The sequence below is a fragment of the Jaculus jaculus genome, chromosome 15 (genome assembly GCF_020740685.1).
Source record: "Jaculus jaculus isolate mJacJac1 chromosome 15, mJacJac1.mat.Y.cur, whole genome shotgun sequence".
Taxonomy (NCBI): Eukaryota; Metazoa; Chordata; class Mammalia; order Rodentia; family Dipodidae; genus Jaculus; species Jaculus jaculus.
Genome location: NC_059116.1, coordinates 56,656,714 through 56,671,226, shown reverse-complemented (window position 1 = coordinate 56,671,226; position 14,513 = coordinate 56,656,714).

Sequence of the window (14,513 nt, the reverse complement as noted above, 5' to 3'; positions counted from 1 at the left end):
TCATAGCTTAGCAGCACAGCACACTACAGAGTGTTGATGGTTTCTTCCTGATGATTGTATAACTTTCACTGGCGGAATCACAATGTATGTACCCACATATACTCAGCACAAGAAAAGATCAACATTTGAAGAATGAGGGGCTGGAGAAATGGCTCATTTGGTAAAATCCTTGCCAGGATCTGAGTGAAAATCCCCAGCCAGTATTTGCTGGCTCATATGATGGCTTGGTGATCCCAGTACTTAGGAGGTGAATATAAGGAATCCTTGGGACAAGCTGGCTAGCTAGACTCATTGAATCAATGAGCTCTAGGGTCAAGTGAGAGACCTTGTCTCAATAAAATAAGGTAGAAGACACCCAATCTCAAACTCTGCCCTACGCCTGCATAGCACCCACATGCACCCACCCATACACATGCAAGCATGCAAACACACACACCAATCCACACACATTTTCTTTACATGGTATAGCCCACAACATTAGCTAGTGCTTGCTCAGCTCTCCCTCTCCAATGGGACAGCAGGGGACTACAAGAGATTGAACTGCATCTGCTTCTATTTCCAACACACTCACGTTCAACTTTAACTCACAAAAACAGAAATTTTTATTAGTTCTTTTTCTCAACAAAAGTTAATATAAAATTTCAATGACAATAGAGGATCGAAACTTTATAACTCAGCTGGGACAATGCACAATGGAGGCTGCAGCTGTGGGAGAAAAGACTTAACCTCAACCTCTGCACACACATGCCAACATACATTTGAAAAAAATGTTATTCTTTTTTTATGAGAGAGAATTGGCATGCCTGGGCCTCTAGCCACTGCAATCAAACTCCAGATGGGTATGCCATCTTCCCACGTGCAAAGGGTTGTATCACCTTGTGCATCTGGCTTACATGGAACCTGTAGAATCAAACATGGATCCTTAGTCTTTGCAGGAAAGTGTCTTAAACGCTAAGCCATATCTCCAGCCCTTTGGTTTTTCAAGGTAGGGTATTGCTCTATCTCAGGCTGACCTGGAATTCACTCTGTAGTCTCAGGGTGGCCACAAACTTATAATGATCCTCCTTCTTCTGCCTCCCGAATGCTGGGATTAAAGGCATGTGCCATCACACCTGGATCCCCACACTTCCTAAAATTTTTTACATATGGGCTTACACAGAATGTCCCATGACATTAGCTACTGCTCACTCAACTTTCTGTAATAGGAAAACAGTGACTGCAAGAGATTGAACTGTCTCTGCCTCTATTTCTTACAGAGTCACGTTGACTTTCTGTGGTTGTTGGTTGTTTGCTAGTCTCATGAGTAATAGAAGAAATGTATATGTTGAAAGGACCAAGAAACGGCTGAAGGTTTCTTTCTCCAGCAATGTGATGCCAACCAGGTACCTGGGAGTCTTTGCACCATTGCAAGGTGTGAGTTGGACATTCTTTTGGATTTTAATGTTCAGTCCTGAGTGTGACAAAAGTAATCTCACATACTGAATACTAGTCAAACGAGTTTTTCAGTGTCTCCTTGGGTCTTCATTTGACACATTGACTTTCATTTCCCTATGCATAAAACAATTGGAATACAATTAAAAGGAGTCCAAGTTCCCAACTTCCCAGTTCTAAGAAACTTTTGTCAAACCCAATAGGCTTGGGCCACTTCCTTTTAGAACTGAGAGCTGCCAGCCTCCAGTAACCCTTCCATAGTTGACTTGAATTTCTGATGCTTTTAATGCCCAGTTTTCTCTGGTGGGTCCCATGTTTTGTTTCTAGGTGTCTGCTGCGATAAAATGAGGTTGTCTGTAGTATTTAAGGAGAAAGATAATTTTTTTTTAATTAAGCAATTCCATTTGATTGAAAAATCTACAAAAAAATAAACACTGTTTATTCTTTAAAAAAAAAAAAAAAAAGCTGACAACAGGGAGCTTACGTCCTCAGGGAGAGAATGTTTGTCTCAGAGATGAAGACATGGGGCAGCACGCTCCTGCTGCCTGCACAGGTTCCCCTGTTAAAGCTTATGAAGCATTACAGTGGCGTTGATTCAATTCCAAACTTCTTTTATTCTTGTAAGAATTTTATCACGCCTTCTCACCAAGGATACCCACTTATTGTATGGGACATATGAATTCTTACTGATTGTACTTGTATATTTTGGATTTCCTAGAAAGTCAGGTTGTCAGCCAGACCAATCCCGAGAAATTCCGATGACTGAGCTTGACCCAGCAGTTATGGACCAGTTCTACATGAAAGATGGTGGACGCCACTCATAAGAGTGGAATTTGTGACCTGATACCAGGTTCTGCCATTGATGCCACACTGTTCAATCCTTCTAGGTATTCAATAAAAGGAATGAAATTAGATGGAACATATTTGACTATTCATATCACTCCAGCCAGAATTTTCTTTTGTCAGTTTTGTAACAAACTTAACTCAGACCTCTTGTTCTGACCTGATCAGGAGAATTGTGGTCATCTTCAAGCCAGGAAAGTTTGCAACCACCTTGTTTGTTAAACAGAGTTCTTGCTGAAAAATTGAAGTGCATATAGGAAAAAGTCTTTGAAAATATAATACTTACAACATTTGTGAAAACAATTCACTTTGGTTTATGTACAATATAATATTTCTGCAGTTATTGCCCAAAATTTCCCACAGGCAAGGCTTTCATCTTCATTAGATGCTGGCCTCAGCTGACCATGTGGGACTGTTCTATTAAATTGTTACCAGACATCTCCATACAGTTACCTCTACTTTCTAGAACACAATCTTGACTAATGTTACTCAAAAACTGATTTCTATTTCATGCAGGTAGTTTTTGCAATGGAAATTAAAGTTTTCTTCATGAATGTATGTGGCATTCACACTATTATGCTAAGTTGAAACATCCTAAGGTGGGGAGAAAGGAAGGCTAGATAAACAAGACTTGGTCAGTGTGCAGTACTATACAGTATTTAACTCAGACATGCACCCCAGGAGATGGTACTGACACACAAGATCTTAGGAACCTGCAGGAAGCATGGCCACATTAGAAGAGAAAACAGTTTGCAATGGTAGGGCCACAAATGTGCCAGCAAAGTCTGAGTAAGGCTGTTCAGGTGAGAGTCATGCAGTAAATTTCGAGGTTCTCTGGGCTGAGGCGTCCTGCCCCCTGGGCCAAATACAGACGGGCCCCCTGAGGGTATGGGATTAAAGCTCTTAGGCAGGCTCTGCGTTGGCTGCAGGGATGCGACAGTGGTGCCCGCCAGAGAATTTTCCCGGGCTGGTTGGGGTTGAGCGCCCGCGCAGCTGCTTCTCGCCAGCAGATGCTCAGCGATTCCCGCCCGCGCGACAGCGCGCCCGTGGCCGGGCTTTCCGGGAAAGGCCATCTTCAGACCCGAGCTGCCGCGTCCTGAGGCTGGTCTCTGGAGACCGCCGACGGGTGCCTGTCGCCCCGCTTCTGCCTGGAGATGGAGGTGGCCTGGCAGGGAAGCGGCTTCTGGTGGTGGACGACCTGGGCGTGGGAGTTCGTGGGTCGCTCACTGCAGAAGCCTCTGGCCGGTCTTCAGGACGCCGTCTGGGGCTCTGGGCGAGGCCCCGGGGCGCGGAAGCTGCGTGTGTGATGGCCAGAGGCGGGGAGGTCTGGTGCCTTGGGCAAGAGCTCTACCTCCTTCTCTCACGGGGTTTCTGAAAACCCCACTTGCCTCCCTCGCAAGAGACCTTGCTTCCTCCTCTTACGTTCCAGGAGGAAGCTCCCCTTCGCTTTCCTCTCCTAAAGTTCTGAACCTTATCCTGTGGTCTGTGGATTTCATTCTTCAAATTCCTAAAACAAGGATCTTGGAACACCTCAAAATGTTCTGTGGGTTGGCATATCGGCATCATGTCATTAATAGAGTGGGCTACTGTGACATTTGGGCAGAATGTACAGACAGCCCAGCTTCTCTCAACACCAGGTTGTGACAAGCTGTGGGGGCAATTAACATAACCTTGAAAATGTGTGCTTGTGTCTGTCATGAATGCAAACTGCTTCTGTCCTTCCTTCTGGTTGAGATAGGTGAAGATTGCGCACTGGGTCTGTGTCAACTACCTGACAAAAATTACACAGGCCACTGTTACTTTTGCAGATATCAGGCCACATGGAGTTATGTTGAGGATCTTCATCTTGTCCTGGATCTCCAAAGTAATCTCTGCCACTCCTGACAGTGTGACACTGTTTTGTTTTATTAGCTAAACTGAGGGCTGTGGGAAGCAATGTTAGAGCCTCTGTTCAATCCGGAGATGCTATGCTCTTTTAACTACCTCCACATCTCTGTGGGCCAGGATCTCTCTCTCTCTCTCTCTCTCTCTCTCTCTTCCTCCAGTCTAACCTTGCCTACTCAGACTTTGCTGGCACAACCATTGCAAACTGTAATCCAAGGAAGGAAAAAGGGATGTTTGTCCATAGATATGACCAGTACCTTTCCCATATCTCTGTGGGGAGGTTTTTCTGTTTTTGTTGTTGTTATGCTATTGTTGATGAACTTATTTCTCTTCTTTCTCACATTCTTTTTAGGTTTCTACTGTTGAAAGTGGTGTTCCCACTCCAGTTGCAAATTGACATCAGTACCTAAAAGTATATACATGAAGTGTTAAGATATTGGGCTGGGGAGATGGCATGGCAAGAGGCCCTGGTGCTCCCTTTCTTCCTTTTATTTATTTTTTCTTTCTTTCTTTTCCTTCCTTCCTTTCTTTCTCTCCCTCTCTCTTTCTCTCTCTCTCACACACACAAATAAATAATAATAATAATAAACATTTTAAAAAGATATTATATCTGCAACCTCTATCCAATCAAAATAGTCTTCCAAGATTGGAAAAGAAAGATACATCTTTACAAATGCTGAAGACACAACAAAGAAACACAAAAAAGGAGAACAATCCACACACACTCCCCTGCAGTGGGAAAGAAAACAAGATAGCTGAAATGTCAGAAAAAGAATTTCAAGTTCTACTTCTAAAAACAGTCACTTCAAATAGGCAGAAGAGTGAGCTAAAATATATACATTCAAGTCTCCGAAATGAATGAAACAGTGAGTAAATTGCAGGAAAAGATCTTAAGCATGAAGAAAAATCAATGTGAAATGCTGAAAAAAGAATCAAACAGAAATTACAGAAATGAAAGCAATGATCAATCAAATGAAAACCACATCAGAGGTAATACTAGCAGACATAGAGGAGAACGTCAAGATGGTATTACACATGGACTTATAGAAAGAGACAGTATTAAAGAACATGACCAATATTTTCAAGAACTTTGGGACAAATTCAAGAGACAAAACCTCAGAATACACTGGGTGTTAGAAGGAGCTGAGATAAATGCAAAAGGACCTGATTGACTGTTTAATGACATTGTAAGAGAACATTCTCCCAATCTCAAGAAAGAAGTTGACATCCAAACACAAAAGGCACATAGAACTCCACAGAGACTTGAGCACAGAAGGACCTCACCTATGTATGACACACCATAGCAACATTGTCAAAATCCAAAGCAAAGAAACAATCCTAAAAGTGGTAAGGGGAAAACACCAACTTATATACAAGGCAAGATCCTAAGAATAACTTCAAGCCTCTCATCTGAAACCCTAAAAGCCAGGAAAAAAATGCAATGATGTATTCTAAGCTCTGAAGATAACAACTACCAAAAAATGAGAATGCTATACTCAGAAAAAATGATATTTCAAAATTAAGTGGAGAAATAAAGATATTCCCAGAGAAACACAAACTAAGATAGTTTGTCAACCAAGTCAGCTCTACAAAAATTCTGAAAAGAATACTTCACAGGGAAGAGAAAGAAAGCCTTGTCTGTGAGACTGCACATAGGATATATTTCATGAAAGAATCAGGTGAAAAAAAAGGGAGGGGAACCACCAACTATGCATAACACAACAAACCAATATATTCTTGGTGGAAAAAATCTAGCCAACCAGAACATCATCCAACAAAATACCAGACAATAGCAAGCATCTCTCTGTAACTCTAAACGTAAATGGACTTTGTTCACCCAAAAAAGATGAAGACTAGGGCCAGAGGGATGGCTTAACAGTTAAGGTGTTTGCCTGCAAAGCCAAAGGACCCAGGTTTGGTTCTTCAGGACCCACATTAGCCAGATGCACAAGGGGACACATGCTTCTAGAGTTCATTTGTGGTGGCTGGAGGCCCTGGTGCACCCATTCTCCCCTCGCCTTTCTCCATCAAATAAATAAATAAATAAATAAATATAAAATATTTTTTAAAAAAGATGCAGACTAAATGACTGAACTAAAAACAAGGTTCCACGATTTCTTGCCTCCAAGAAACTTACCTATCCAACACAGATCTTTACAAACTGGTATAAAAGGATGGAAAATAATCTACCAAGCAAATGAAAGCCACAAACAAGCAGGAGTGGCTTATATCAGACAAAGTAGACTTCAAACCAAAACTAATCAGAAAAGACAAAAAGGGACATTTAGTTTTAATAAAGGGAATCAAAAAGATATAATAGTTGTAAACATTTGTGTACTAAATATTGGAGTTCCTAACTTCATAAAAGAACATAAAAGGACACATAGGTCCAGACACAATAGTAGTGGCAGATTTCAATACCCCACTGTCACACTTAGATAGGTGTGAGAAAACACCACTCCTCACAAAGGTAAGATAGATATGTTGAGGTCATGTAAACTGAAGAGCTTATGTTCATTAAGCACTGTTAAAGGAGTGACTTGGAAGCCAAAAGTTGTCACTCATCAAACTTCAGGCTTGTAATGGACTATTAAAAAGGAAAGAGGAGAGGGAAAAGAACAAGAATAAAAAGAGAAATAACTAATAGAGAAATAGGCAGCAGATTAACAAGAATCCAAGTGGCCAATAAACATATGAAAAGTGCTAAACTTCACTAGTTATTAGGAAAATAAATTACATCCGAGATGAGTTACATTACACAGGTGCCAGACTAGCAAAAATGTTATAGTTTAACATTTCCAACAATTTAGTAGAATATAGAATAAAGGGTGTACTGAAACATGGTCAGCCAATTTTCCTGCCCAGCCTCATCAGTGTCTGTTGGGTGGATGAAGAAAAGCCAGATCCTTTTCATTCATAGTTCTTTAAAGAAAGGGGGACTTCTTGTCTGCAAAATGCTGCTGAGCTGAATGACAGGCACCTGGATTCAAGCTGATACCGGATAAAATTCTAGTATTGGAGGTTAGCTGTGTTTTGTATGTGAGAGAAAAGTGAACTGTGGCAGAGGTTGGACAAGGCTGCTGCTCCTCAAAGCAACCTGAATGAGTGCACCCGCCCAGTCATTCATGTTTTCTGCTCCCATTCTGAGAAACATAGTCATGCCCTTTGAATCCAGACTGGATCTACGATTGTACAACAAATAACACAAAAGAGCTGATGTTCTAAGACCTTTGAAGCCAGTCATGGAGAAGGCCAGGCAGTTAAGCCAATATGTCAGAAGCTCTGATTATCTTGACAGAAGTGGCTCCATAATGCAGTGATGAAGCACCAGGCATCTGGTCCAGCCACCTCCGTGCAACTATGAAAAAGACTCTGAGAAACAGCAGTAAAGGAGCCCTTCCAGATCAGCCCCAAGCAAACCTGCAATACAACTAATAATGAGAAATCATTAAGATAGTTATGCATATTACCTCCTAAAACCATTAATGTTTCGTGTTCACTTTTCTATCTATGATCCACTGGACTTGCTTTCTGTTTGGTGTGAAGTGTAGGTTCAATTGCATTTGTTTCCATATGTATTGCCAATTGTACTATATACTGAAAATTCAATCCTTTCCTATGTGCTTTTTTTTTTTAATGTTTGCTTGTTTGTTTGGAGGAGGAGGAAGAGGGCTACTAGACAGAGATCAAACCTGAGGCCTTGGCATGCTGGGCAAGCATTCTATCACTGAGCTATTTCCCCAGGCTTTTTCTTTTTTTTTAACTTTTGAGACAGAGTCTTGCTGTGTTGCCCAGATTGGTTTCAAACTCACACTTTCTACTGCTTTAGCCTTCCAAACATTAGGCTTACAAACAAGTTCCCCACATTGGCTTCACATTTCTGTGCCCCCCACCAGGACTATTTTTCAGCACTGAGATTCACCAAAAGTTGAGGAAACAGTGCTGACATAACCACATCCAGTTGCCTCCTTATTAACATCTTTCATTAGAATGGTGCAGTTGTTACAAAACAAGAGCTGGTGTCTACACATGCATTAACTTAAGTCCACACTTCCCTTGCATTTCCCCAGTTTTTGTCTAGTGTATTTTCCTGTTCTCGTTCCATCCAGGGCCCCACATTACATTTACTTGTCATATCTCTTTAGACTTTGTCTTACTCATGGTGGTTTCTCAGACTTAACCTGTTTTTGAAGATTGTGACAATTTGAATTGCTTTGGTCAAATGTTTCGTAAGATGACCTTCTGTTGAACTTTTTCAAACATTTTCATTGAGAATAGGGTGGGATTATGGATTCAGAGAGGACCACAGAGTAAAGTACTACGTGACATAAAAGGTGCAGATTCACCATTCATTCACATTGGCCTTGATCATTTGCCAGGATACTTTTAGTACTCATACCTACCAACATTCAGAGAAATAAAATTAAAACTCATGTTAGCATTATTCCTTTTATGCTTATGCATACAGAAGCAGGGCAATTGTTTCTTCAAGATTTTCCCCCCAAATCTGACATTCTATGACATCAAGAGCAAGTGTTAGAAATAGAAACGAGGGTATATTACCCCTGACTTTCTTCCAACCTCCCCTTTGGTCTACAAAGTACACTTGCAATAGAAAAATATTGAAAATAGATATTTCTGTGACTTTTGACAGACCTGTGATTTTTTTTTTAAATTTTTATTTATTTATTTGAGAGCAACAGACACAGAGAGAAAGATAGATAGAGGGAGAGGGAGAATGGGCGCGCCAGGGCTTCCAGCCTCTGCAAACGAACTCCAGACGCGTGCGCCCCCTTGTGCATCTGGCTAACGTGGGACCTGGGGAAGCGAGCCTCGAACCGGGGTCCTTAGGCTTCACAGGCAAGCGCTTAACCGCTAAGCCATCTCTCCAGCCCAGACCTGTGATTTTATCTATTAATCATGTTTTATCCTTTCATGAATGATATATTCTCTAATGAGTTATTGAATGATAGCAATTGGTTCATCTTTGATTATGCTGTTTTGGTTTCCTCTGAATTTACATATTCAGGTTAAATATACAACTATTTATTAGGAACAAATTTGGATACTCATAAACTAAATATAGTCTTTTGAATGCTATTCAGCCTTTAACAAATGCTCTAAATTATCTCCACAGACACCTAGGCTTGGCTGGTATCACAGAATGGTACCATTAAGAGTAAAAGCTGAGCCGGGTGTGGTGGTGCATTCCTTTAATACCAGCACTCAGGAAGCAGAGGTTGGAGGACTGCTGTGAGTTCAAGACCAGCCTGAGACTACATAGTGAATTCCAGGTCAGCCTGGGCTAGAGTGAGACCCTACCTTGAAAAACAAAATAATAATAATAATAATAATAATAATAATAATAATAATAATAATAGTAATAATAAAGAGTAAAAGCTGAAATAATTACTGCAACACCCATAACCACCAACACACATTAAAATTTTACAAAGTCAATGCATTCACCAATATTTAAGGATTTTTTTCTAACATGTGTCATACCTTTCTTACCTACATGCAACATGAAAGGAGCTACCTTAACCATTGCCCACATAAAAAGACCAGCTGCTTATTTGAGAGGGCAGGTTGGTGGCAGTATTCTACCTCAGTCTCATTCAGCCTTCCCTCTTTACTTCTGGCCTCTAACTCCTATTAATCTCTCAAAAGCAGAACATAGAAATTCAAGACCAAATTTGAAATTTCCACCTAACCACCTGTCAAGCAAACCCTGGGATTATCTCATAAGTGTTCTGGAACAGGGTGTTTTATGGGTGCTCTGATTCCTGAGCCTCAATGTTGGCAGAATCCTTACATTCCAGACTGCATCCATTGCCTTGCTCTGTAGTTTTCCTGTTACTCTTGCTTATTTTGCCTGAGCTATTCCAACCTGCCTCTAATTCCAATTTTGCCTTCTCTATTGTGGTAGTTTGAATAGATGGGCCCCAATATATTCAGTGTTTTATTAAAGTTTGTAAGTTAGATCTGCAGCCATCTGGCTGGCGAAGGTGTCACTGGATGGCTTTTAGGGTCTAGCCCTAAGGTGTGGTAGTGGATTTGAAATTCCAATCCAAAAATATGCAAAGTGCCTGCTTCTGCCTGGAGTTCCAGAAGTGTGCTGTGTGGCTATTGGCTTGTGGCTTTTCTCCCCAAATTTGCTCCTGTAAGAGCAGGCCAGCTTTCTCTGCCACTATGGAACTTCCCCTGGATCTGTAAGCTTCAATAAATATCCCTTTCTCCATAACTGTCCCTGGTCTGGAAGTTCATCTCAGCAAATTCTACCTAAATGACACCAAATTTTTGGCTAGGCACACAGTTCACCTTAAGATTTCATGTTCCCACACAGTTTTCAGTTGAATAAAGCTCAGCAGCATAAAAGACATGAACATGTAATTTAACAATGTCTTCAGCATTCAGCCTTGGGAATTTGAAGGGTCCCCACTACCATGCTCTGTGGGACCTTTTGCCCTCCAATCTTCAGACATGTGAGGTGAGTAAACGTTTATTCTTGTATTTTATTTATTTTGTTCATATTTTTGTTCTTTTTAAATTTATTTCCAGCCTCCATACTTATATACACGATATACTGAGATCACAATCCCCTACCACCACCTTCTTTTACCCTCCCTCTTTTATTTCCCCCTCCACTGAACTTCCTCTAATTCCAACTAGCCTTCTACTTTTATGTCAGTTTTGTTTTTGCCTTCCTCCACCATCCATGACGACATGCTGATGAGGCTATATTATGCCAGCCTGTGGTATTCAGTTATAGCAACAGAAAAGGGACTAATTCAACTAATATTTACTTATTTAGGAAATAAGAAATAAGAAAAATACAAAACTATGCATTTACAGAATTTTTTTTTCTTTTTAAATAGATAGGCGCTGTATGTGTTGTTCAGGTTGGCCTCTAACTCTTGGACTCAGGTAATCTCCCAGCCTCAGCCTCCCAGGTAGCTGGGACTACAAACAGATGCTGCTACTGTGCTGGCTGGCTCATCAGTTTTCACACTTCCATGCAAACTGCTTCTCAAAGTTCTGTATTCTGTGACCAAGACACAGATCAAGCTATTACTTTTCAGGCCATATATTTACAGAATATAGCCCAAGTTAATTTTTTGGTGGTGGTGGTTTTGTTTTTCGAGGTAGGGTCTCACTCTAGCCCAGACTGGAATTCATTATATAGTCTCAGGGTGGCCTCGAACTCATGGCGAACCTCCTACCTCTGCCTCCTGAGTGCTGGGATTAAAGGCGTGCACCACCACGCCCAGCACAAGTTAATTATTTTGAGAGAGCTTTGCATATGTCAAAGTAAATTATGAAAGCACTTTCACTTTTAATCTTTCTCACAGTTCTTTAAGCTTAAAAGCTCGCTGTTGCAAAACAGGTGTTCAATTTCTTAGGTTTATTCTATTATCTATAACCTTTCTAACATATAAACACTTAGCAGTAGTGCACATACCAAGGGGGAGAGTTTTTACCGCACTTGACACTGCAAAGCCTTCGGCGGCCCTGGGGCCCGAGAGAGCGGGGAGGGGCCGCCGCGGGCAGTTGCGGAGGCCGCGCCTGCAGAGCAGCTCTTAAAAGAGGAGGCGTCCTTGGGCAGGCTCGAACCTCCAAACTTTCAGTTAACAGCTGAACCCTCCGGATGGCGCCACAGAGACCGCGACTTCCGCCGCTTTCGGCCAGAGCCCTAATGGAAAAAATAAAAACAGTGCGTTTACTTTTCCTTCCTCCTTCCGGGTTTGAGTTAGAGCCGAACTTTTGTCTATCCTGGAAGCTCACTGGAAAATCGATGCTGCTTGAGCTGGGATGCTTTTCTCCGGGCCTCCCTACTTGCGAACGTAGTTTCAGCTACGAGCGCTCCCCTCCCGAGCCCAGAAGCCTGCCTGCTTTCGGCTTCTGCTCGCGCAGCTGTTGGCCGGCGAGCCGCGAGTCCAGGCCACCCGAACTGCACCCCTGGTTTTCAGGGGCGGGTGTGCCGAGGGCGCATTCACGACCCCGGGCCGCCGCCGGCCGCAGGTGCGCGTCCCAGAAGGGACGGGGCGGTGCTGCCTGCCCGCGGCTGCCTGTGCTGCGCGGATGCCCGCACCGAAAACTTGACTCCCTGCAGGGAAGTCTCAGAATACATGAAGAAATCTTCGTCCGCTTAAAAGTACTGTTTAAAATCCTTTCATTCCCTCTCTTCTACCCTCCAAGAACTGATAGTTCCCCTTTGAGAACACAGTATTTTAATTTCTAGGTCATTAAATTGCTCTTGTCGAGAATCCCTGGGGAAAGAATCCATACCGTGACTTACAGATGCTGTGTGTGCTGGGCGCGTTAGTCCAGTCCACATTTGGAGTCCGCGATCTTGACGACAACTTAAATTGGCCTTAGAACCAGTTAGCAGAGCGGTTCCAGAACGCGCTGAGACGATAAACAGCGGGGATTCACGCCCGGCGGTAGCACTAGGCTTTCAACACACAACACACTTTAGATGTGCACTTGAAAATTATGAATTTGAAAGAGACCAACTGGGAAACTTCCACGGAGCAACTAATCAGTGATTTCCTTACGTGATGCTACCTGTTAATTTAAGCTAAACCAGCCAGTTTTGACCTTTCTTCTTCAAACACCGAAGTCCCCTAACAGACCCTGAGACTGGTAGACCCCAGGCCCTTCCATTAAATAGTTACTCTTCTGCTTAAATTTTTAACCACAGCTCTGTTCCTGTACAAGTTTTTAGCTCTCATCTCTCTTCCTCACTTGTACATCATGCTGACATTTTCACTACTAAAAGAGATGAAGAGAAGCTGTTGATGAGAAAAATGAATTCAGAAAACATTTACTTGTTATTGGACACCAAAATTTTGTCTACTTGCTGTTTGTTTTCAAACTGTCTTCAAGCATGTTCTATGAATTTTTAACATTGTAAATAAAATAAGGACTAGTTCCATATTTAATTAGCTTTGTGTTTGTGTCCCTCCACTTGAAAATACTTCAAAAAACATAAATAAAAATATTTATTTTTAATAATTGGAATTGGAACATTGTGTGCCAATGATGCCTTGTTCACACAGCTTTTATGAAAATGCCCATTTAGCAAAAATACCAGAGCAACATGTGTTGTTCTCTGAACAGTGATTAGTTCATCTTGGGCAGTTTCAAAATCAAATCTACTGGATTAATTTTAGAAATATGCACTGTTGTTCCTTATGGTTTAAGATAACACACACACAGAGATTTCTATGACTTCATTAGTCATTAGGTCTTCATTAATTGCAGAAGGGAGGAGAACTGGGCACTGTGTCCATTGGCCTTTAGTGTACACCACTGAACTGCAAATTTACCCTTCCTGGAATATTACATATCAATGAGACAACCTGTACACGTATATGGGCCCATATATTGAATTTTTTTCTGGGAGCAGAAAAGAAAGAACAGGAATATCTGTGCAGATGGGTTCCATGTGTCATGACAGACCAGGCATGATGGCCTGGGAGGATTTGTAGATTTTCCAGCTATTGTGAGCCCTGGCCTGTAGCTATTTTTCCAGCTTCATTCTAACAAAGCAAGCACTTCATGGGACTCCCATCAACATGAATACACCTGATCACAATTCTTTTAAGTTACTGTATCTCAGAAGAATGATGACTAAGTTGTTAAACATGAACAAGGCAGTTGTAACTTTTTTTTTTTTTTTGAATAGAAAAATCATCCCAATAAATGGAAGACTGCACCACATAACAAGTTAAAAGAGAATGCTAAGCAGGACGAAAATGATGGCAGGTATTGAGATCTTTGTAAATCAAACCTTGTAAATGATTGACAGTGTTGCCATGTCAAACCCTCTGAGCAGAGAGCATGTTTTCTGTTCCCCAAGTTTCCTTATTATGCAAACTTGCTGACTCCAGGTTAGTTAATTGTTTAGCACACTCATAGCAGCACATGAGAAAATAGTATTCGTAGGTCACCACTAGATTGAGTCTACTTATAAAATATACAAGAAAACTGAAAATAGGTATATTTGTATATCATTTCTTTTTTTCTATCATCTTTAAAGTTATGTCACTGGAAATTTTGTGAAATTATTCAGTTAATTGCTTCTATTTTATTAATAAACAGATGACTTAAGAGGAAAGGTAAAGAAAGGCCCCAAAATAGCAATATCATGCCTAGAGTATGCAAACAAAATTCTTTAAAATATCTTTTTTTCTTCATGGACCTCTATTTTGTATGTGGAAATAACCCCAAGTAAATTTATGGTATTATGAAATAATAAAAAACTGAAAGTTTGATCACTTCTCATCTCATTAATAGAAAAGTATTTTTCACAAATAGTATCAATGATTTTTTGTTAAACTGTTTCCAAA